The 21,471-nt window shown below is 45.0% G+C and overlaps 1 long non-coding RNA gene across 1 annotated transcript in view; it reads left to right on the top strand.

Moving 5' to 3' along the window:
• Window positions 1–2,705: 2,705 nt before the first annotated feature.
• LOC116640016 overlaps window positions 2,706–21,471 on the top strand; it is a 26,553-nt gene continuing 7,787 nt past the window's right edge. Inside the window, exons 1-4 of the long non-coding RNA XR_004300953.1 lie at window positions 2,706–2,741; window positions 3,597–3,788; window positions 7,005–7,081; window positions 8,911–9,095. This is a non-coding gene — a long non-coding RNA (uncharacterized LOC116640016). The remainder of the gene's footprint in view (window positions 2,742–3,596; window positions 3,789–7,004; window positions 7,082–8,910; window positions 9,096–21,471) is intronic.

The following is a 21,471-nucleotide window of genomic DNA, read 5'->3' as shown; positions in this document are numbered from 1 at the left end:
GCTAGCAAAAGAAAGGAGAGTGCTGACCTCTGACAGCTCAAATCCACACAGCAGAATGAATGCCACTCAGCAATTTCTGCTCACATGGGGGTAGGCAGAGTGCAGGACTAGAATCGTGGAGGAGGGAAGGAAACCGACACGTGGGGAACATGGACCCGTGCTCCAGGCATGCTAGTAGGTATCACCTTAATAGGGATCATCTGTTCCGTATTACCTGCTTACCTAATAGGTATTACAGGGCTTATGGTGTTACCTTATTGTTGCTGGGAACCTATTCTTTGGCTGAGAAAATGGACTCTCAGGGACGTTAAGTAATTCCTCAGCCAGTAATTTAAAGAGGCAGCATTTCATCTCCAAGACTGGCTCTTAACATCCTTCCTCTTACCATTACATCGTGCTAGCCCTCTACGTCTATGAGACATGAAAATGAGAGAGAGATTTGCCCGAGTGTGATGATCACTCCAGGCTAATTCTCGGTAGGAGTGGGCACCTGCTGTGCAGGACAGTGATAAGAATAAATATGGGGGCAACTGGGTGCCTTAGTCAGTTAAGCGTTGGACTCTGGATTTTGGCTCAGGTCACGATCTCAGGGTCGTGGGATCGAGCCCCGAGACAGGCTCCATGCTGGGCGTGGAGTCTACTTAAAATTCTCTCTCTCTCTCCTTCTGCCCCTCCCCCACTTGCTCTCCCTCTCTCAAAAAAAAAAAGAAAAGAAAAGAAAAAAGAAAAAGAAGAATTACAGGACATGAAATTTTATTATTCACTGTTTCAGGGAGCACTATAGTATAGGGGTGAAGATGTGAGCTTTGGGGCCTGACAACATTAACATTAGCTCTGCCACTTCTAAAGCTTGGATAAGTTACTTAGTCTCTCTGTGCCTCATTTCCTGAGCCATCAGATGGAGATAATAATAGTCCTTACTTCAAAGGGGTCTCGTGCAGATTGCACGGTAGAATCCATGTAAATCCATGTAAAGTATTTGGAATGTTGCCTGACACATAGTAGGTGCTCAGTACATGTAATGATTTAATATCTGTTCTTTGTAGACTACCCTTCATATTTAAAACAGTTCATACTTGGAATATCCAGCCAGTGGCTCACGGTATGACCTTTCGACAACACGCAGTGGCCCAACTTCTGCTTCCTGTTGCTCTCAACCATAGAAACCTATCCCTCAAGGTCCAGAACCAAGCAGCCTCCTCTGAGGGCCAGCCTTGAGTTTTTTTTCTTTCTTTCTTTCTTTTTTTTTTTAAAAGATTTTATTTATTTTACAGAGAGAGCACAAACGGGGAGCAGCAGGCAGAGGGAGAGGGAGAAGCAGGCTCCCCGCTGAGCAGGGAGCCCAACGTGGGGCCCAATCCCAGGACCCTGGGATCATGACCTGAGCCGAAAGCAAGCACTTAATCGACCGAGCCACCCAGGCACCCCCAGCCTCTAGTTTTCCATCAAAATCTCTGCCCATGCCCTTCAATTTCTGAACCAGGAGGCTGCAAGGTGAGCATAGAGGCTTTGAATCTAAACACATCTACCTCTGTGATTTATCAGGTAGGTGATTCTAGACAAATTGCTTACCTCTCTTAAGTCTCAATTTCCACTTCTGTAAGGTGCCTTGGGAATTTCTGTGATGATTGGATATAATGTATTTAAAGTATGTAGATCAGCATCTGGACCATGGTGGCCAATCAATCAATCAATCATGACTTTCTCTAGAAATACCTTAAATAAAGTTGGTATGTTTCCAACAGTTGTCCTATTAAATTGATGCTAATCTATTTTGGAAAGCTTTAAGCTAGGCAGTTAAAGAGTTAATAATTAATTAAATATGATGCCCATCACTTTTTAAAAGTTTAGCTTTAGGCTCTTGATCAGGAATGTCAACCTGTTATAATGTACCTTCCTCAAGAAAATCAGGTGCAGGGGGCGCCTGGGTGGTTCTGTCGGTTAAGCATCTGCCTTTGGCTCAAGTCATGATCCCAGCATCCTGGGATCAAGCCCTGCATCAGGCTCCCTACTCAGGAGGGAGCCTGCTTCTCCCTCTCCCGCTCCCCCTGCTTGTGCTCTCTCTCTCTGTTAAATAATAAATAGAAATCTTAAAAAAAAAAAAAAGAAAATCAGGTGCAACAGCAGGCTGTCCTTAAAATGCAAAGAATGGAACCTTTTACAATTTAGTTTACTGCCTATTTCTATTTTCATAACTTTGCTAGGTATAAGCCAAACAAATGATTCTAACAGTGGGAATTCTAGGGACCCTCCTTCCATTTGTTGGGAGGGTTGCTGTTCCGCAGTGCCTAGGATGTTTCTATAGGAAAGGCTTTGAGTATGATTTACGAACAGGTTCAGCTCAATATTACCGTATCAAGGCAGGCCACATTGTAATAGGTCCCAGTCATTTAGGGCCATGAGTATGGAAGTTTGTTTCTTGCTCATGAAACTACCTGGTGTGTGCGTTCCCCGTTGGTAGGGGGCTCTGTTCCACAGAGTACTCTGGGACTTACGCTCTCTCCGCCTAGTGGCTCGCCCTATCAAAAGACCCATTATTGTCTGCATGGGCTGAGTGGCGTCTCCAACACCCAGATTCCAGCTGGTGAAAAGGAAAGGAGAATGTGACCGAATGTGATGGGTGCTTGCCCAGAAATGGTACACGTCACTTCCTGTCATACTTTATAGGCTAGAATTTGGTGGCATGACCATATCTAACAAGGGAGCCTGAGAAGAAACCAATTTTGTCTCTACCATAATAGGTAAGGAAGAATTCTCTCTTGGTGTCAAGGGTCCTCTGGCAGATCCCTGACCTAAGTTCTAGAACTTTGGCTCTGCCAAGGAGCTTCATGCCAGGGCATGGGAGCAGCTAACAGGATACACAGCCTCACTCTATAACCCCACTTCCAATTATCCCCCTGATACTTGTGCTGTGTCACCCGTGGTAGCTCCCTTTGCTCTTGATGTCCTCTTTTTATAAGCACGGGCAATTAATCGTTTGTAGAACACCTGGCTCTTGCAGCCCTAAGAATGACAACAACAGAAAAAGAGGTAGGTATTAACTATTGTTGTTAGCCCCATGTTGTTGTTGTTATTATTATTATCATCATCGTCATCATCATCACCATATTACAGATAAAGAAACTGAGGTACAGAACAATGAAGTCATTTGTGCAAGGTTAGTCCCCGGGGGCACTTGAAAAGGAATATTTTAATCCCTTTTCAATCCCTTTTGCTGGGTGAGGATTTTATTCCAGAATCTGGCAAGGAGCGTGCTGTGAAAACGCTCCCCTTGCCAAATTAGCAATCTTTATTCGTCAAGGATTTCTTTTTTTTTCAAATTTGCAGAAGCATTCTTTCCTAATTGTTGTTTACTATTTGATTTCATCTGTGAAGAGCCGTTTCTTTTTCCCTGATGGATAGAAGTTTTATGTTTTTATGCAGTAAAAACTGCTGATCTTTTCCTTTATGATTTTTTTTCTCCTTATTTCCAGGCATAAAAAAATCGCCCCCCCCCTTGAGAATGATGATAAATAATTTTATTTTCTTCCAGGTTTTTACTGTTTGATTTTTAATATTATTTACTCTTATCCATTTTGAATTGTTTTTGTCTGTAGCTGTGGAAAAATGAAGATTCCTCTTGTATTTGGATTGGAATCTGCCAAAGTGTTTATTTCAGACCGACTTAAATGGCGGAAGCTAATACAGTGACCGACCACCAGGAAATCTCTACCATACGGACAGTGGTGAAGATCCCTTCATACCAAGCTCCTGGGGTTCTAGACAGTGGGTTATTCATCCCCAGGCAAGTGCGTTCATTTTGCAGCTGTAGGGGGCTTACCGGCTGCTGGTGGTGCGCCCCCCACATGCCTTGTTTGGCGCGTGCCCCCCTCCCCCAGGTGCTGTGAGCTGGGGCTGCTAAGCATTCCCTGCTGCCCCCTTCTCCGCAGAATTGCCCTCAGCCCAAAGGGAGCCACCCCACCCAGGAAGTTACACCCATCCCTGGTGGGAACCAGCAGCCAATGACCAGTTGACACAGAGGTATGAAGGCCTGGTTCCCTGACCACAAAATGAGACCAACTCCGCGATGCAATTCATACTGCAGAGCTCCCTGTGGGATCATTCGGGAGCTCCTCTCCAGCTGAGACCCTGCCTTGGCTTAGCTCCTTCTCCTGCCCTGTCCTCCCTCCTTCCCTTTCTCCCAAGTGTACTCCTTTAGTAAACTGTGTGCTTTCCAATCCCTGTCTCAAGCTCTGCTTCTAGGGAGTATGATCAAAGACAGTAAGAACATCTGATTTCCCATAACATTCCAATGCATGTAATTTATAATCTGATACATATAACAAACGTGTTTTACAAACTTTGTAGATGTTATAGACTCAAGGTTAAAGGTTATATGTATATTTTTAAAGATTTTTAGGGGCGCCTGGGTGGCTCAGTCGTTAAGCGTCTGCCTTTGGCTCAGGTCATGATCCCAGGGTTCTGGGATCGAGCCCCGCATCAGGCTCCCTGCTCAGAGGGGGGGCCTGCTTCTCCCTCTCCCACTCCCCCTGCTTATGTTCCCTCTCGCTGTGTCTCTCTCTGTCAAATAAATAAATAACATCTTTTTTTAAAAAAAGATGTTATTTATTTTGAAGATTTTTAAGTAATCTCTACACCCAGCATGAGGCTTGAACTCACAACCTCAAGATCAAGAGTCACATGCTCCACCGACTGAGCCAGCCAGGTGCCCCTCAAAGTTATATTTTTGAAAGTATTCACATGTGTATAATAAATTGTTAGCTATATTGGAGAGGTTTTTGTTTTTTGTTTTTTTTTTAAGACTCTATTTATTTAGAGAGTGAGAGTGCATGCGTGCACCCGAGTGTGGGTAGGGGCAGTGGGAGAGAGAGGGAAGCAGGCTCCCTCAGCTGAGGGTGGAGCCCTACTTGGGGCTCGATCCCATGACCCTGAGATCATGACCTGAGTTGAAATCAAGAGCCAGAGGCTTAACCGACTGAGCCACCCGGATACCCCCTATGTTGGAGAGTTTTTTACCCTTAAATATTGAAACTGTAGTGATCAGGATAATGGGAGATTAGATTTTTAACCTAAGATATTTGACCCACCTGGATGATATTTATTGTTCCTTGTTTTTCTGAGGTTTCTGGGGTATAAATATTCTTTAATCCCCTTTCCTCATTTTACTGAGAAGAGTAATATAAGCCCAGGATTTTGAATTCTCCATGTACTTTTGTCAGTGAGACAGAGGTAAATACCGCCTAGTGTGTTACCTACAGTCTCGTAGTTTCAGTCAAAGCTGAATGAGAATATTTGCACGGTGGCACGAGTTGCTTCGGTCCCAGCTTGTACCCTGCCCCAGCTAGAGAATAATACTTCCCTTCCCCTCGCTGACTGTTTTCCAAAGCAATACCACTCGGACACCAGCATTGCATTTTCCTTTTCATTCCAAGCTTGGCCTCCGAGGATTTTGCTTATTCTCTACTTCACATCTGAAGAAGCAGAGATGCCGTGACTTGCAGACAAGAAGGGCCCTTTTCATGCTCGGAATTGCAGGTTCCAAAGGTGCTGTTGATCCTTCCTAGCCCCAGACAGCACCTCAGTTTGCTGTGTTTGCCTGCGTGCGGACTCTGCCACTTACGTCCGTGTCATTGATCTGCCAAGCAGCGACCCTCGCCTCAGTTCCATTCGATTCTATCTCACTCCACGGGTCCATTAAGAATGAACACTGCATGCACTGTGTTTTGAAAATGAACTTTAACACTCCTGGGCTTTGTTTTGGGTTTCTCTCTCCATTCAGACAGAACAGCTGGAAGATGGTTCAATATCGATTTATTTGCTTTTTTGATTTAGATTGTTTCTTTTTCCTTATCTCCAGGGCACTATTCAAAAATCTTCTTAGGCAGCACACTGGAGGAACATGAGAGGTGGGGATGGAGGGAGGGGAGAGCTAAGAGACAAAAGGGTTAGTTGAGGAAGGGAAGGAAGCAAGGCTAGTGATTTTCTTGGGTTGGCTATTGATCTGACCCCTTATTTTCCAAGTGCTGTTGCATTTCCCCCAGTCAGGCCTGTCCTCCCTGCCCATCCTCCAACCCACCGGGCTGTGCAAAGAGAAGCATCAAATTGGGCTTTGGAGTGACTTACAGCTGGCTTTGCATCCACTGCTTGCTATATGCTGACCTTTGGAAAGTTACTTATATGCTCTTGTATCTTGCGAGGTGCAAGTATATTATTTGGTCTTTGTTGTAGGTGGGTTCGTGTTAGATGGACTTTTTCCAAAAGCGGTTAGAGAGGAAGTTATCCTAAACTTGCTGCTACCCCTGCCCTTCATTACTCAGCCACTCTGGTTTATGCTGCCGAGGCCCAGCCTTTTGGAGGCAGAAAAGGGACATCTGGACATCTCGCTCCAGCTGCAAGTGTCAAAGGCACCTGCCTTGACATTGGCCTCACAGGCTTGTCAGTAGGGTCAAAGTAGGCGACGGCCTAGTAGATGACATGGGCACTATTATTACCAGCCTCTCCCTGTTATATTTGTATAAACTGAGACACAGAAAAGTTAAGTCACCTGCCCACGATCACACAGCTAGTAATGGACATAGTTAGGGTTTGAAACCAGGCACAGCTCACAACAGACCCAAATTTAGAATAAATACTAAAAATAAAATAAAATTGTGGGACAGTTTTATTTTTTCTTACATGTAAGGTTAGGTTATCTGGGTTATTTTTGCATCCAGGCAATTTTCTTACAATGAAAAAAAAAAAAAGAAGATATATTTTGCTGATGTTTTTTTCATTTTATTTATCCCAAAATGGTATGATAGCAGGATACATTTTATACTTAAATTGCCCAACACGATCAAAACAAGAATCAGTTTTGCAAGATTATTTGAGGGCTTCATCAGTTTTCCCAAGAGCCTCTTCTAAGGCTCTGGTACTCGAATAATTTTCTTTCTCTCTTTTTTTTTATTCAAATAATTTTCTTTCAAGGCACCTGTGCGATTGGCTTGATCGTATTTGCATTGCAGACTCACACAATGAGCAAGAGGCAGCTCTTGGCAAGATGAGACGGACGAGGACGTACACTAGCATGAAGAGGAGAAAGGTTTGTTTGAGTGGGGACTAATTTAATATCAGTGAATATTTTTATCTTAAGATGACCTTTGGTTCCCTGTGCAAACTGACAACAGCAGGGACTTAGTGAAGTCTGAGCTAATGAGGGTCCTCTGGCCTTTCTCAGACATTAACTATTCTGCCTTCTTTAGAGAACGGCTACAGCTTACATGATGAGGGTATTTACTGGCGAATTATGGAAGCAGACAGACTCTAAGATGGTGCCCAATGATCCCTGCCTCTTTGTATCCATGCTTTTGTAGAATTCTCTGCCCTTGAGTGTGGGTGGGTCCTACGATTTGCCTTTGACCAATAGGTAATGGAATGTATGTGATGACACATATATTAGTATGTTACGTAGGTTGCAATGTCCCTCTTCCTGATAGACCCTCTTCCGTGCTGGCTTTGATGAAGCAGGTTGCCACACTGTGAGCTGCCCTATGGAGAGGGCCACACGGCAGGAGCCGAGGGTAACCTCCCACTGCCAGCAGGCAAGAAACTGGGGTCCTTAGTGCAACAACCCACAAGGAACTAATTCCTGCCAACAGTCATGTGAGCTTACGTGTGGAGAGTCCCCCGGTCGAACCTTGAGGTAGGACTGCAGCCCTGGCCAAGACTGTGATTACAGATTCCAGGGAGAGACCGTGGTGTAGCGGACTCAATGAATCCATGCCTGGAATTCTGACCCACAGAAACTGGGAGATAAATGTATGTTGTTCTAAGCTGCTAAATTTGTAGTGATTTGTTATCCAGCAATAGATAATACTAATATATTCAAAACCAATGGGTCATGAATGCCAATATTTATTGAGATAATCCCAGGTGCAGAACCCTGCACTAGCTCAGGGGATACCTTGGTGAACAAGAGAGAAAATGGGTCTTCATGGAACTCAAATCTAATGGTATGGATGACTGTGATACTGTGATTTATATCAAGAAATATATATTTGGTCTTCATCTCTGGTTCCTAGTACAGAGCTCCTAAAACGCTTGGAATTTCCTAAGTGATAGGAGTGTCTTATTATTCATAAGGAGCCCCTTTTGAGCACACCGGAGTTGATGTTAAAGAAGTGACCTAGGGTGGGACCCCTAAATAGCCTCAGGACAGGGATGGCCACCAGAAAGACAAGTGATTAAAAGTCTGGAACTTTCAGCCCCGTCCACCAACCTCTGGGAAGGAGAGGAGGGGGCACTGCAGATTAAGCTCTGTGAAAACTGTTGAACAACAAAATTTGATGAGCTTGGTGAACACACTTACACCTGGGAGGATGGTGCACCCCAGTTCCATGGGGACAGAAGTTCCTGAGCTCAGGACCCTCCCATATCTCTCCTTGTGTACTTCTTCCTCTGGCTTCCATTCATATCCTTTATAATAAGCTGGTAAATAGAAGCAAATGTTTCTCTGAGTACTGTGAGCTGTTCTAGCAAATTAGACTTGAGGAAGGAGCTTTGGGAACCTCTCATTTACAGCTAGTTGGTCAGAAGCACAAGTGGAAGCCTAGACTTTTGATTGGCATCTGAAGTGGGAACAGTCTTATGGGAGTGAGCCCTTAACCTGTGGGAACTGACGATTATCTGCAGGTAGACAGCATCAGAACTGAGTTAAATTTATAGAACACCCAGTCAGTGTCTGCTGAGAATTGGAGAATTGGTTGATGGTGTTGGAAAAAACACATCAGAATGTCATTAAACAAATAATTACCATATGAACTCTGCACTTAATACTACGATCCACATTTGGGTCAGTGACCAATATAACAAATTGGATAACCGTAGATGAATATCACTGAACATTCACCATGATCATAATTTCTTTTTCAGCAAAGCATCCACAGAAAATCTACCTTTAAGCCATGCAGTTTCCTACAGCCTGAGATAATGCCACTATTCCTTGTAAAAATGTGAACACACTCGCCCTCTCTTCAAAAGGAGGGAACTAAAGTCACAGCAGTGTCTGACTCTGGCTCTGAGTTCAGGATTCTGACTGGTGGACATTCTTTCTCAAGGTTAGTAGCAAACCCATCATGTTATTCTGTGACCTTTGGAATACGTTTTAAGGTTAATCATCATTAATACAACCTATATAAAATAGTTGTATTAAAGAACTTGTAAAAAGAACAAAAGGATATAAAATATAAAATCAGTTAATTGCATAAAAATGTACATGATAAAGCAAGGAAGGTGATAATAGCAAACACTACCTTCCAGGTACTTTATCTGTGAACTCATTTAATTTTCATAAAAATACTACAAAGTGGGACTATCATTTTGTAAATGGGGAAATTGACCCAAAGAGAAGTTAAGAAACTTGCCCAAGGTCTTCTGCTAAATCTGAGATTTGAACCCATGCAGTCTGGCTTCAAATCCTATGCACATACCCACTATCTATACTCCTCTCGCTGTGAACAGCCACGACAACCGTCATTTCTGCAATATTCACAAAGGCACCATTGGTGTTTAGAACCTCCTCCCTCCACCACCTGTCTTCTGTTACTTCTCTCTGCAGCAAACATCTCAGTTGATGTATGGTATATGGACTGTAGGTCTGCCTGGGTTTGAATCCAGTCTTACTAGCTAGGTCAACTTGGGCAAATTGCTTAGCTTCTCTGTACCTCAGTTTCCTCCTCTGTAAATGGGGATGATAATAGATCCTATATCACAGGCTTATTGTGAAGATTAAATGATTTAATATATACAAAGCACCTTTATTATTTCAGTATAGAGGGATCGTTCCAGAGACTTCCATTTAACCCTTCCTACCATAGTGAGATTCACATCACAGGTCAGGGAGCCAGCGGTGACTATTCTGCTAGGACTTCAGCTACAACTAAGCACTCAAGCACTGTGGAAATAACTATAGAATGGGTTCGAGGATCCATGAGTCTCACTAGGAATGGTCCTGCTGTGAGTGAGCCCTGCTATCACCTGTTTTCCATAAATTTGCTTACACCTACCAGAGCTAACCAGAGGTGGCATTTGGAGGCTCTGGGGATTAGCATTAGCTAGGAGATGATAATAATCCTGTCAGGGCCCAGTTGCCCTGGTAAATGTGGTATATATATATATATATGCACAATGGAATATTACTCAGCAGGGTCGTCCTCAAGAGCATCTGGTCTTCCCTTTCCTCAAGGGGTTCTGGGTCTGGAAGGTGCCTCAGATCTGGGAATTGGGTGAAGACTGTGATTCTCCATCATCATGACTAAAGTCAGTCCTCTGTTCCCCAGACTTAGATTTTGTTGTTGTCATACAAGTTAATTAAAAAAAAAAAAGTGCAAACATTTTAGTGCCTGTGTGTTTTAGCCCTAAAGACCCTGGGCTCTATGAGGCACTGTCAGTCCCACATGAGCCTTCTGCTTGTTTCGGGAATCAGAACCCAGCTCCCTCGGAAGATTAACCCCTTCAGGAAACCCTTGTCTGTGGAAGCATCTCGAACTCTCATCCTTGGCCTACAGAGGGCAAGTATTTTTCCAGAATGCTAATACTCTTCTCACCACCATGTGGAGTATTTTGTTTTGTTGTTTTCCTCTTTCCAAAACTGGGCGAGTAGATCAGGTATTATGAATCCTCTCTACTAGTCCTTTCTCCTTAAGCCTTTGGATTCCCTTCTCATTAAGGAAGGCAGAGCATCTGAACTTCATGTGCATGGGCCCCCATGGATACTCCGTTTCAGACAATCAAGCAAGATGGGTAAACCTGTTCTAGTTGTTTCATATAGCATGCTGAATCCAGAAGTTTCGGTGAGGATACCTGTAACATAAATTTGATCCGATCTAAAATTATTTTCTTCTCTTGCCAACACTCTCAGAATTCTTCGCTCCCATAACCTTGCAATGCTTTTGGTATGTCAGGCCTCTCTTCCCAGGTCTGACTTTGATCTCAGGGTGTGCTGGAATCTGACCCTCGTTGTGTGTCTGGAGTCAATGAGCCGAGATGGGGTGGGCCATGAGGACATCTCCTTGCAAGGTGACCACTCGATGAACTTACAGTGTTTTTGAACCAGACAGGGCCAGCCTCATCAGAATGGGAGGAGAGGCTACTTTTGTTAGCGCAGGAAGCTCTTTGAGTTTCAGGGTTAGCTGATACCTACAAAATATCTCCATCCCAGCACTCAGGGGAAGAACCACTTTTTCCCAACAAATACCCTGAAAGGCCTGGTGAAACTGTGAATTCAATCTGTTTTTTAATTCATCAGTCTTGAGGATCCATCTCTGCCTCTGATTTTCAGCTTCATTAGCCCTCTGCCTGAGTGACATAAAGACTATTTTAGGGAAATCACAGAAACCTCTTCATTCACTGATCACGCTTTGAAGTGAGAATTTAAATCCTAAGCCTGTGATTTCTTTTTTCTTTAAATGTTATCGTGCAGTTAAATGAAACTGTTCACCTCATAGCCTTTATCTTCTTCCCTCCGCAATCTGCCAGAGCCTTGCTTTTACCAGGCATTTCATTCTGTGTGACTGTAGGGGATATTTCTGTTGCTGTGCCCCTGGGCGCCAGAGACTACCATGAGCACAGCTCATGATATAATCAAAATGCAATTTTATATTGGGGCAACTGGCTGGCTTAGTTGGTAGAGCATGTGATTCTTGATCCCAAGGTTGTGAGTTCAAGTCCCACACTGGGCACAGAGATTACTTTTAAAAAGTGCAATTTTGGGCGCCTGGGTGGCTCAGTTGGTTAAGCGACTGCCTTCGGCTCAGGTCATGATCCTGGAGTCCCGGGATTGAGTCCCACATCGGGCTCCCTGCTCAGCAGGGAGTCTGCTTCTCCCTCTGACCCTCCTCCCTCTCATGCTCTCTGTCTCTCATTCTCTCTCTCACAAATAAATAAAATCTTTAAAAAAAAAAAGTGCAATTTTATATTTCCCTTCCACTAATTCTTTAAACTTCATTCAGAGGCTGGAGGAGGTGAAGAGGATCCTCCTCTACATCTGGATGAAACTTCTGACAGCTTCTGCGGCTTCTCTTTCTCTCCCCACTTACCTTCATGTCTACCTGCTAGCTGTCATCTTCTTTCTCCTCCAAGGTTGGAGGTAGGGTAGAGATGAGAGGGAGAGAGGGGCAAGTGAGTGAGTGCTTGATCTGGTGGCTCTGTGTGCTCCAGGCCTTATGGATGATTAAAGCTGGTGACTCCTAGGGGGCCTTTAGGATGGTTCCAGCTGGTTCTTCTTCTCAGGGCTCTTGCATAGGAATTTTGGAGGTTCCCTGCAGGCCCTGTGGATGGCTCTCTATTCTGGGTGGTCTCTTTCAACTCTGCTTAACCCCTGGATATCCAGCTGTGTGTGCTTAGCCTCTTTTGGCTGAGGTCCAAAGAGGAGAGGCATTAAAGCAGAGCAAAAGCCTCTAAAAAAATCTCCTTGGGGCACCTGGGTAGCTCGGTTGGTTAAGTATCCAGCTCTTGATTTCAGCTCAGGTCTCCATCTCAGGGTTGTGAGTTCAGGCCCTGTGTTGGGGTCCACGCTGGGTGTGGAGCCTACTTAAAAAAAAAAAAAAAAGATCTCCTCAACTGTCTTCTCCAAATCCTCTTTTTTTTTTTTAAGATTTTATTTATTTATTTGAGAAAGAGAGAGCAAGTGAGAGAGAGAACACGCATGTGCACAAGCGGGGGGAGGGGCAGAGGGAGAGGGGGAAGCAGCCTCCCTACTGAGCAGAAAGCCTGACATGGGGCTCAATCCCAGGACCCTGAGATCATGACCTGAGCCGAAGGCAGATACATAAACAACTGAACCACCCAGGCACCCCCAAATCCTCTCCTTGACCCCCTCTTATATCCTTGGATTTCACTCAGAGCTCTAGGAGATGTGGAACAGGTTCTCCTTCATTCCCATTATGAATCCTGTGTAGCAGGGAGGAGATTGGGGAGCAGGGGGTGGTCTCACTGTAATTTTGGCATCTCAAGATATCTGTTGCTGAATCTGTCTAAAGGGAGGCAGGAATAGTACCCCCCCACCACCTTCTATTACAATAGTTCTTGTGACTTTTTTTTTGCCACTGGGTCCCAGTGTTTATCCAGCAGGGAGCTGGTGCAGGGCTCGATCCCAGGACCCTGGGCCATGACCTGACACTGGCATTGTTTTGATTGATTCTTTGATAATCTTTAATCTCCTGTAGTTCTTGTGGTATAAAAATAAGTTGAGTACTGTATTTCAAACTCTTAGCATAGTGCTTGGCACATAACAGATCATCAATGCTGGTAATCCTCCCACTTGTCCTTTCCCTAAAATTATTGTTTATGGTTGTTATTCAAGTCCTGATTGTGAAGAACTCATTAAGACGTAGTGAGTGCCTTTCAGGGGCTTTCCAGCCCACATCCCCACAACTTAAATATGGACACCAATCCAAGCTAAGCCTGTTAGACTTTCTTTCTAGAGAAGGAGGTAGATACTTGAAAGGTAAGAGTACATATGGATGGGATCAGAGGTGGCACCAAAACAGTCCTTTACAGGCCAGCAAAAGAAAAGAGGTAGTAGAAACTGGAAAGCTATATAGTTACCCCTGGTTTCACACGCAGGCTCTCTGTCAGGTTGCCTTAAATCCCTGGCCTGCCGCTTACTAGCTGTGGGATCTTAGGCAAGTTACTTAAACTTGCTGAGCTTCCATTTCTTCATCTATGAATTTGGGATAACAGCGGTATCTATCTCATAAGGGTTTGTTAATTGCTTTGGACCATTCCTATCACATAGGAAGTTTGATTTCTGGGTTTAGTTTACTTGAAAGTTTATGTTTGAAAAATATTTTAATTCCCCAAGTCTTCATCTTCCAGCGAGTGAATGATCCTGCATTTCATGTCTCCCGAGTGTCCTAAGGATAGCTGTAAACATAGTTCAGATGTTTTAAAAGAAGTTTTTTTTGTTTGTTTGTTTTTTTATGACTAATCAGCTTCACTTTAAAGCTCAGTATCTCGGGGCGTGTGGGTGGCCCAGTTGGTTAAGCGTCCGACTCTTGGTTTCAGCTCAGGTCATGATCTCAGGGTCGTGAGACCGAGCCTTGTGTGAGGCTCTGTGCTCAGCAGGGAGACCGCTTGAGATTCTCTCCCTCTCCCTCTGCCCCTCCCCCTGCTCGCCTGCACATGCACACGCTCGCTCTCTCTCAAATAAATAAATCTTTAAAAAATTTTAAAAAATAATAAAACTCGGTATCTCATCACTTATAAGAATGGAAAAGAGCTTGGCTAGGTTGACGTCCATTCCATGGGTGCATTGATTTGCTCTGTGTTCAGTTGTGTTCATCACAACCAGGCTGTGGAAAGTATGTCATTTCACAATTGGGTCAAGCACTCCATGGGAGATGCAGCACTGAAAGTAAGCTTTTGAAAATGCCTGTCCTCTTCTTTCCCAAATGAGCTCAAGGAAAATTGGCAAGATTTCTGTGCCTATCTACCCAAAGATACTGATTTTATAAAGGTGACTTTCAGACCTATAACCCTGGAAGCTTTCTGTTGTTCCAGTCTACTTTGTTAATAGAAAAATCTCAGCATGCTAAATTATAAGCTATTTGTTTTAGTAGATGACATGTCATAACTATCTTGTTGTAGAGAAGGCTTTAAAGGAAAGTCCTATGGGGAATACCATTTTAGTTTTCCTAGGTTATCTTATTCCTTCACTTTTTAACTTTTTAAAGTAAATCTAATGCTATTAACCTGAATTTTCTCAGATTTTCCTGGGCAGTGGGTTGAAATGTGTCACGTTAATGATGATCACTGCCATTTTGCTGACTTTGTCTTACATCTTTAAGTTTCAGAGCTTTGTCCCCCGCCCCCATTCAGGTCTAACTCAGTGATTTTTGAGGGTCCCTGGGGGGTGTACTGCAAACAAATCTGTCCACTACAGTTACCGTGGGGCATTCATGATGTCTTCTTCCCATGCCCTGACCACCTTTCCCATTGCTATCTGTTGCCCACTGAGCCATTTGAGGATGGTGCATTTCCAACCCCCCTGCTACTGGTGTCCGTGGGGATAACACTGAAGGTTGGGCCAAGAAGGTCATCTTTCAGGGACTCCCAGCCAGCCCTGGAGATGTCAGAGCAGCCCCGTCTTTCTCCAATGTGCTGAGCCCTAAATATGAACCTTCAGTGTGTTGAAGCTGGGCAGCATCACTCACAGAAGAGGGAGAGGGCCCCGCCCTGTGTGGTACTTTGTCACTTATGCATAAACGCTGTGCTTCTTCAGGAAGGAGACTTTGTAAAATAGAGGCTACATCATCTGTTTGCCCACTTCTGTTTGCTACACTGCTCAGACAGGACTCCCTGGGGCTGGCGAGTTCTCCCCAGTCCTCTCCCTCTTCCTGTGAAGGGATTCTTTTCTTCCTCCCATGCAAATCATCTCATGTAAATAGATGTCTTTTCTCTCTGTTCATCAGTGCATTTGTTGTAACTCTTTTGGTTTCAAATAGCAGGCAAAGGCTGGAGCCAGCAGAAGTGAATAAAAGGACTGCATTATAAAGCTCTCTGAGTGTCTGGTGAAATGAAATGGCAGGACTGCAGCTGGGTTTCAAAAATAAAATAGGAGTCTGAAAAGTTATGCTTCCTCTCCCTCGACTGACTGGCTTTCCCTGATCCCTACCTACAGGGAGACAAACAGGGCTCTGTGTGGGCCTTGCTGGGGAAAGGCAGGGACCTGGCCACTTCTGAAGCATAAGGTGATGGTGAAGGGGGGGAGAGGGGGAGGGGCGTATGTAGATTTTGGGGATGTGGGAGAGGGCCAGATCAAGGTTGATTTTTATTAAGCTGGAACTTTATCTGAGCATGGCAATGAATGGCAGAGCCACTGAAGAGAGTAAACAAAATGCTATTGTAACATAACAATAAAAAAATTAAAAAAAAAATGCTATTGTAGCTAGCTCATGCTGGCGGTATTCAGAGAATGGATTTGAGGGAGTGTGACCAGACATGGGTAGAGTAGTTAGGACACTATCACAATATATAGTCTTGGAAGGAGATTCAGAAGTCCTGCTGGAGCAGGAACAGAGAGGAAGGGATGGATTGGAAAACTGTTAAGAGGTCGAATCCAGGGGTGCCTGAGTGGTTCAGTCGTTGAGCGTCTGCCTTCGGCTCAGGTCATGATCCCAGGGTCCTGGGATTGAGTCCCACATCAGGCTCCCTGCTCGGCGGGAAGCCTGCTTCTCCCTCTCCCACTCCCCCTGCTTGTGTTCCTACTCTTCCTAGCTCTCTCTGTCAAATGAATAAATAAAATCTTTAAAAAAAAAAAAAGAGGTCGAATCCATAGGACTTGGTCATAAATTGGCTATGAGGAGAGGGAGGAAATTCTAAGACTGCCAAGTTGTTGGCCTTACTGGGTAAATGGTAGTGATATGGACTGAGATGGGGGATACAGGAAAAGAAGCAGATTTTGTTTGGGGAGAAGGTAAAATGGCACATTTTCCACAGCCTGGATGGGATTAACCTGACTGGATACCTAGCAGATTAAGTCAATTTTGTGTTTGTTGAGTTTGGGATGCCTAAAGGATGCTCAAGTGGTAATGTCCAGGAAGCCATGCATGTTTAATTCCATCACTCTGGGAGAGTCAGCACTAGAGATTTATGGTAGATCTGGGACTTGTCAGCATATAATATGGCCGTTCAATCATGACACTGAATAATATAACCCAAGGAGAATGTGTATTAAGAAGAGTGGTTGACACAGGTTGGAATCCTGGTGAATATCAGCATTTCAACCAAGGGAGAAGGGGTGCCTGGGGGGCTCAGTTAGTGAAGCATCTGCCTTCGGCTCAGATCATGATCTCAGGGTCCTGAGATTGAACCCCATGTTGTGCTCCCTGCTCATCGGGGAGTCTGCTTCTCCCTCTCCCTCTGCCCCTCCCCCCACTTGTTCGCTTTCTCTCGCTCAGTCTCTCAAATAAATAAATAAAAATCTTTTTTTTAAGATTTTTATTTATTTATTTGACAGAGAGAGACACAGCAAGAGAGGGAACACAAGCAAGGGGACCCCTGAGCCGAAGGCAGATGCCCAACGGAGTGTCAATGAGATGACTAAGTACAACAGAGTGTCAATGAGATGACTAAAAGATATCTGCTCATTCATTTATCCATAAAATATTTAAAATATTTATTGAGCAGCTTGTATGTTCGACATGCTTTAAAGATTATTTATTTATTTATTTAGAGCATGGGAACAGGGTGAGGGGCAGGGGGAGAGGGAGAGAGAATCCCAAGCAGACTCCGCAATGAGCACAGAGCCTACCTCGGAGCTCAGTCCCACAACCCTGAGATCACAACCCGAGCCAAAATCAAGAGTAGGACGCCTAACTGACTGAGCCACCCAGGCTCCCCTGTATTCATCATGCTTTAGCAATTAAGACATTAGGCTCCAGAGCCAGGCTGCCAAAATTTGAATCACAGTCTCACAATTTACTTGCTGTTTGACCTTGGGCAAGTCATGACCCTCTCTGGGCTTCTCTTTTCTCATCTGTAAAATGGCAATGATAACAGTTATCACTTCATGAGGATTGAACAATAGATGGCCATGGTAATCATATCATAAATGATCTCATCATCATATATTGGCCACTCTTCTGGACTGCAGGGATGCAGCTTGAACAAGATAGACTAAGTCCCTGCTCTTACAAAATTTCCATTCTATTTAGAGGTGAGGGGAGTACAGACCATAAACAAACAATGACAACAAAAACAGAGGATGAGAAAATGGCAGATAAGTGCTAAAAAAAGATGATATGATGGGAGGCTGGGTCAGATGGGACACACTAGGCAGGATGGTCAGAGTAGGCTTTTCTGAGGAGGTGACATTTATGCTGGAACATGAATGACCAGAAGGGATAAATCATGAGGGGCAGTGAGTTTCCAGTTAACAGAGAACAAATGCAGTGACCCTAGGGAGGAACACATCTGGTGTGTCCAAAGAAAAAAAGAACCTACATTTTATCTGGCATCATGGCCCATGATCTTTTCACTATACCTCACAGTCTTTTTTTTTTTTTTAAGTAGGTTCCAGACCCAGTGTGGAGCCCAATGCAGGGCTTGAACTCACGACCCTGAGATCAAGACCTGAGCTGAGATCAAGAGTCAGACGCTTAACTGACTGATCCGCTCAGGTGCCCTACCTCATAGTCTTTCTGATGCAAGTCATTTTAATAAAGCCACAGGCAAATAGAAAGCTCTAAAATTCACATAGCAGATACTATGAGTTGGCTCACTCAAACATATTCTAACCCCTTTCTTTCAGGAAAGCTAAAAACTACATTCTTAGACTCTCTTCCATTTAGATTGAGGTCTGAGACATAGTTTCTGCCAACCTGTGAGGCACAGAAGCAGGATGGCGGTTGAGCCCAGAGAAAGAGAGCAGATTCTCTGCTACGCTCTGTAGTAGAAGCATTTGGTTCTTCTGGGGGTGTGCATTAAAACAGTTCCATGTTGAAGTAGGGCATTTTTTTTCTGGCTGCACTCTCACTGTTTAGCATTCAAGCCTGGTTCTCTGGTCTTCCAGAACATTCTCTGAGCTTTCTCCTTCCTTTCACGTATTTATTTCTGGTTAAACTAGCTGGAATGAATTCTGTTGTCTGCAACAGAGAACTTTAACATGTATAATGTCCTACTAATTCTGAACTCTCACCAGCTTCTCAACCTCTTCTTCTACCACACCCCGTACCCTTCATCTTTGGTACATCTAGCTTTGTCTAAGAATGGGAATCTCAACCCACTCCAGAACTGGGCCTCTTCAGCTGAATCCTCCAAGATGATTTTTCTTCTGTTTGACCAAGGACTTCTGGGTCTGGTACAAAGCTAGGAACAGTGAAGGCTATAATGGTGTATAAACATTGCTCTTGTCATGGGAATAGGAGATCCCAAGACTTAAAATGAAAACAGTCATCACAAGATTATGTAAGTGATTAGAGAATAATAATGATTAGAAAATAATAATGATCATAACACAGTAGTTCTTTGTTTAATGAGTGCTACGTAGGTACTAGGTCATAGAATAAGAGCATTACATGCATTCTCTAATTTTATCCTCAAAGTCCTATGAAACAGGTATTATTATCATGCACTTTAAAAGACGAGAGAGGGGAGGCTCAGAGAGGTCAAATGACTTTCCCAAAGGCACACAGCTAATAAGTGGTAGAGGCAGGATATCACCTCCCAGTCTAACCCCAGAGCCATGCCCTGAAAACCACATGGTTGCCATGTGCTGGACAGGGAAACAAATGTTACCTTATTTCATTTTCTCAGTGATTATGTGAGGTGGATACTATTTCCCCAGCATAGCAGATAGGGAATTGAGTCTCAGGAAGGCCAACATTGCACAGCCCTTAATGGAAGAGCCGCAGCTTGAACCAGCATCTTCTGCTCCAAGGTCTAGGGTTCTTCCTGCTCAACCCCACTTGTCTTCCAATTTAATGCACCAGTTTTAGTTAGGATTGAATTCAGCTGCACAGTCAAAAATAAGAGTGGCTTAAGCAAGTGTGGCTTATAAAAGAGGATCAGAAGCAGGCAGTCCAGGCTGGTGTGGAGGCTCTACAAAGGCAGGGGCCCAAGCTCCTTCAGGCTTTCCAGCCCACCATCCCTAAGGTGCACCTTCATTCTCATGGTCCAGGACAGCTGCTGGAGCTCCAACCATCAGAATCATGTTCCAAGCAGTAGGACGGAGGAAGGAACCCAGAAGAAAAGGCCAGATAACATGACCTAGGTTTCTTTAAGGTCTCCCAGAGGCTGCTGTATTTCACTTCTGCTTATATCTTACCAGAACTAAAGTTACATGGCCACAGCTAATTGCCAAGGAGGCTGGGAAAAGAGATCTTTATTAAGGGTAGCCACCTGCCCAGCTAAAAATAAAGTGTTATTTTTTTTTTAAGATTTTATTTATTTACTTGAGAGAGAGAAACAGAGATACAGTCAGAGCACAAGCAGGGAGGGGATCCCCACTGAGCAGGGAGCCCGATGCAGGGCTCCATCCCAGGACCCTGGGATCCTGACCCGAGCCGAAGGCAGACGCCCAACCGACCAAGCCACCCAGGCGCCCCAAGTATTACTTTATTAAGGCAGAAGAAAAGTAGATATTGGGGCAGGCAGATTAGCAAGCTCTGCCTGTCCCCTTTCGGCATTAGTCTCTGAAGGCTACCGTAGCTGTCAGAGTCCTAGCAGAAACAGGGCATCTCAGAAGAACTTAACCAAAAAGAAGTTAATGGAGAGATTATTTTCAAAGGTCTGGGGAAGAGTAGGGACCTTTAAAGGGAACCATCGAGGGATAAGGAGACATCCGGAAGCTAGCACCAGAAGGAAGCTGCTACCAGCCCTCGCCCCAAAAGGAGAGAGAGGGGCCAGAGATTAAAGACCCCAGCCTGTCTCTCCTCCTGCCCTCCCTTTTGCAGGCAGCCCCCTGGGTGGCAGTGGGGGCAAGGGAGTCTGGGTGATGCAGCCCTAGAGGCGAGCCTTCCAGGGGCTCAGGGCCAAGAGAGGAAGGCAGAGGAGGGTACAGGACAAATGGGGAATAGCCAGCAGAGAGTCATCTGTGCAGATGCCCCTGAGCCCCGTGTCTCTCCACATACCAGGGCGAGGGGCTGAGCGAATCTGCAGCCGTTTGACTTGAAAGAAAGACTGAAACTTCCAGCAAGGCTAGAGGAGGCTCCGGAGAGGCCCCAGCTGCGGCCTGTGGATGACTGAGGAAAGGGGCGTGCGCAAACAAGACCACAGGCTGCCCTCGCTCTGGCCGGAGAGCGCACGGGAAGTTCCCTGTTTGAGAGCCGCCAGGGGAGCCACAGAGTGTGCAAGGGTGAGGGGCGGCTGGCTGCTCGGAAGGCGGGCTTGCACCAGCCGCGTGCGCGCAGCGGAGAGCGGTACGGCCGCCCCGGCCGCACACTTTGGCCTCCTCCTGACTCGGAATGGCGCTTGTATCCGGTCTCATACCGTCTGCTGTTGTCTCGGAGCCGTTTCTCCCCCCAGCCTTGAGCAGGGGATCGTCTCCGACCCTACTCCGCCCTGCACCGAGGTAGGCGAGCACGTAGGACTGCAGTGCACAACGCTGGGCTCGGGACCCCGCTTGGGAAGAGCCCATACTGTATGGTTTCATTCACAGGTGTCCTGAATCGGCGACTCCATAGAGACATAAAGTAGACGAGTGGTTGCCAGGGGCTGGGACAGTGGGGCTTGAAGGGGAACGACGCCTAAAGGATACGGGGTTTCCTTTGGGGGTGAGGCAAAATTTCTAAAATTGAGTGTGGTGCCGATTGCACAGCGCTGTGAATATATTAAAACCATCGAATGTTCCTTTTAAAGGGCGATCTCTATGGTTTGTGAACTGTATCTCAATAAATCTGAAACAGAAGAAAAAAAAAGACCCTACTTGGCAGGTATTTGCCGCTTTGCATCTGTCGAATGGGCGTAGTCCCGTTACCTCACAGAGCTGCCTCA

The sequence above is a fragment of the Phoca vitulina genome, unplaced genomic scaffold (assembly GCF_004348235.1).
Source record: "Phoca vitulina isolate PV1807 unplaced genomic scaffold, GSC_HSeal_1.0 scaffold19, whole genome shotgun sequence".
Lineage (NCBI taxonomy): Eukaryota > Metazoa > Chordata > Mammalia > Carnivora > Phocidae > Phoca > Phoca vitulina.
This window is presented reverse-complemented; position numbering and strand designations above follow the sequence as displayed.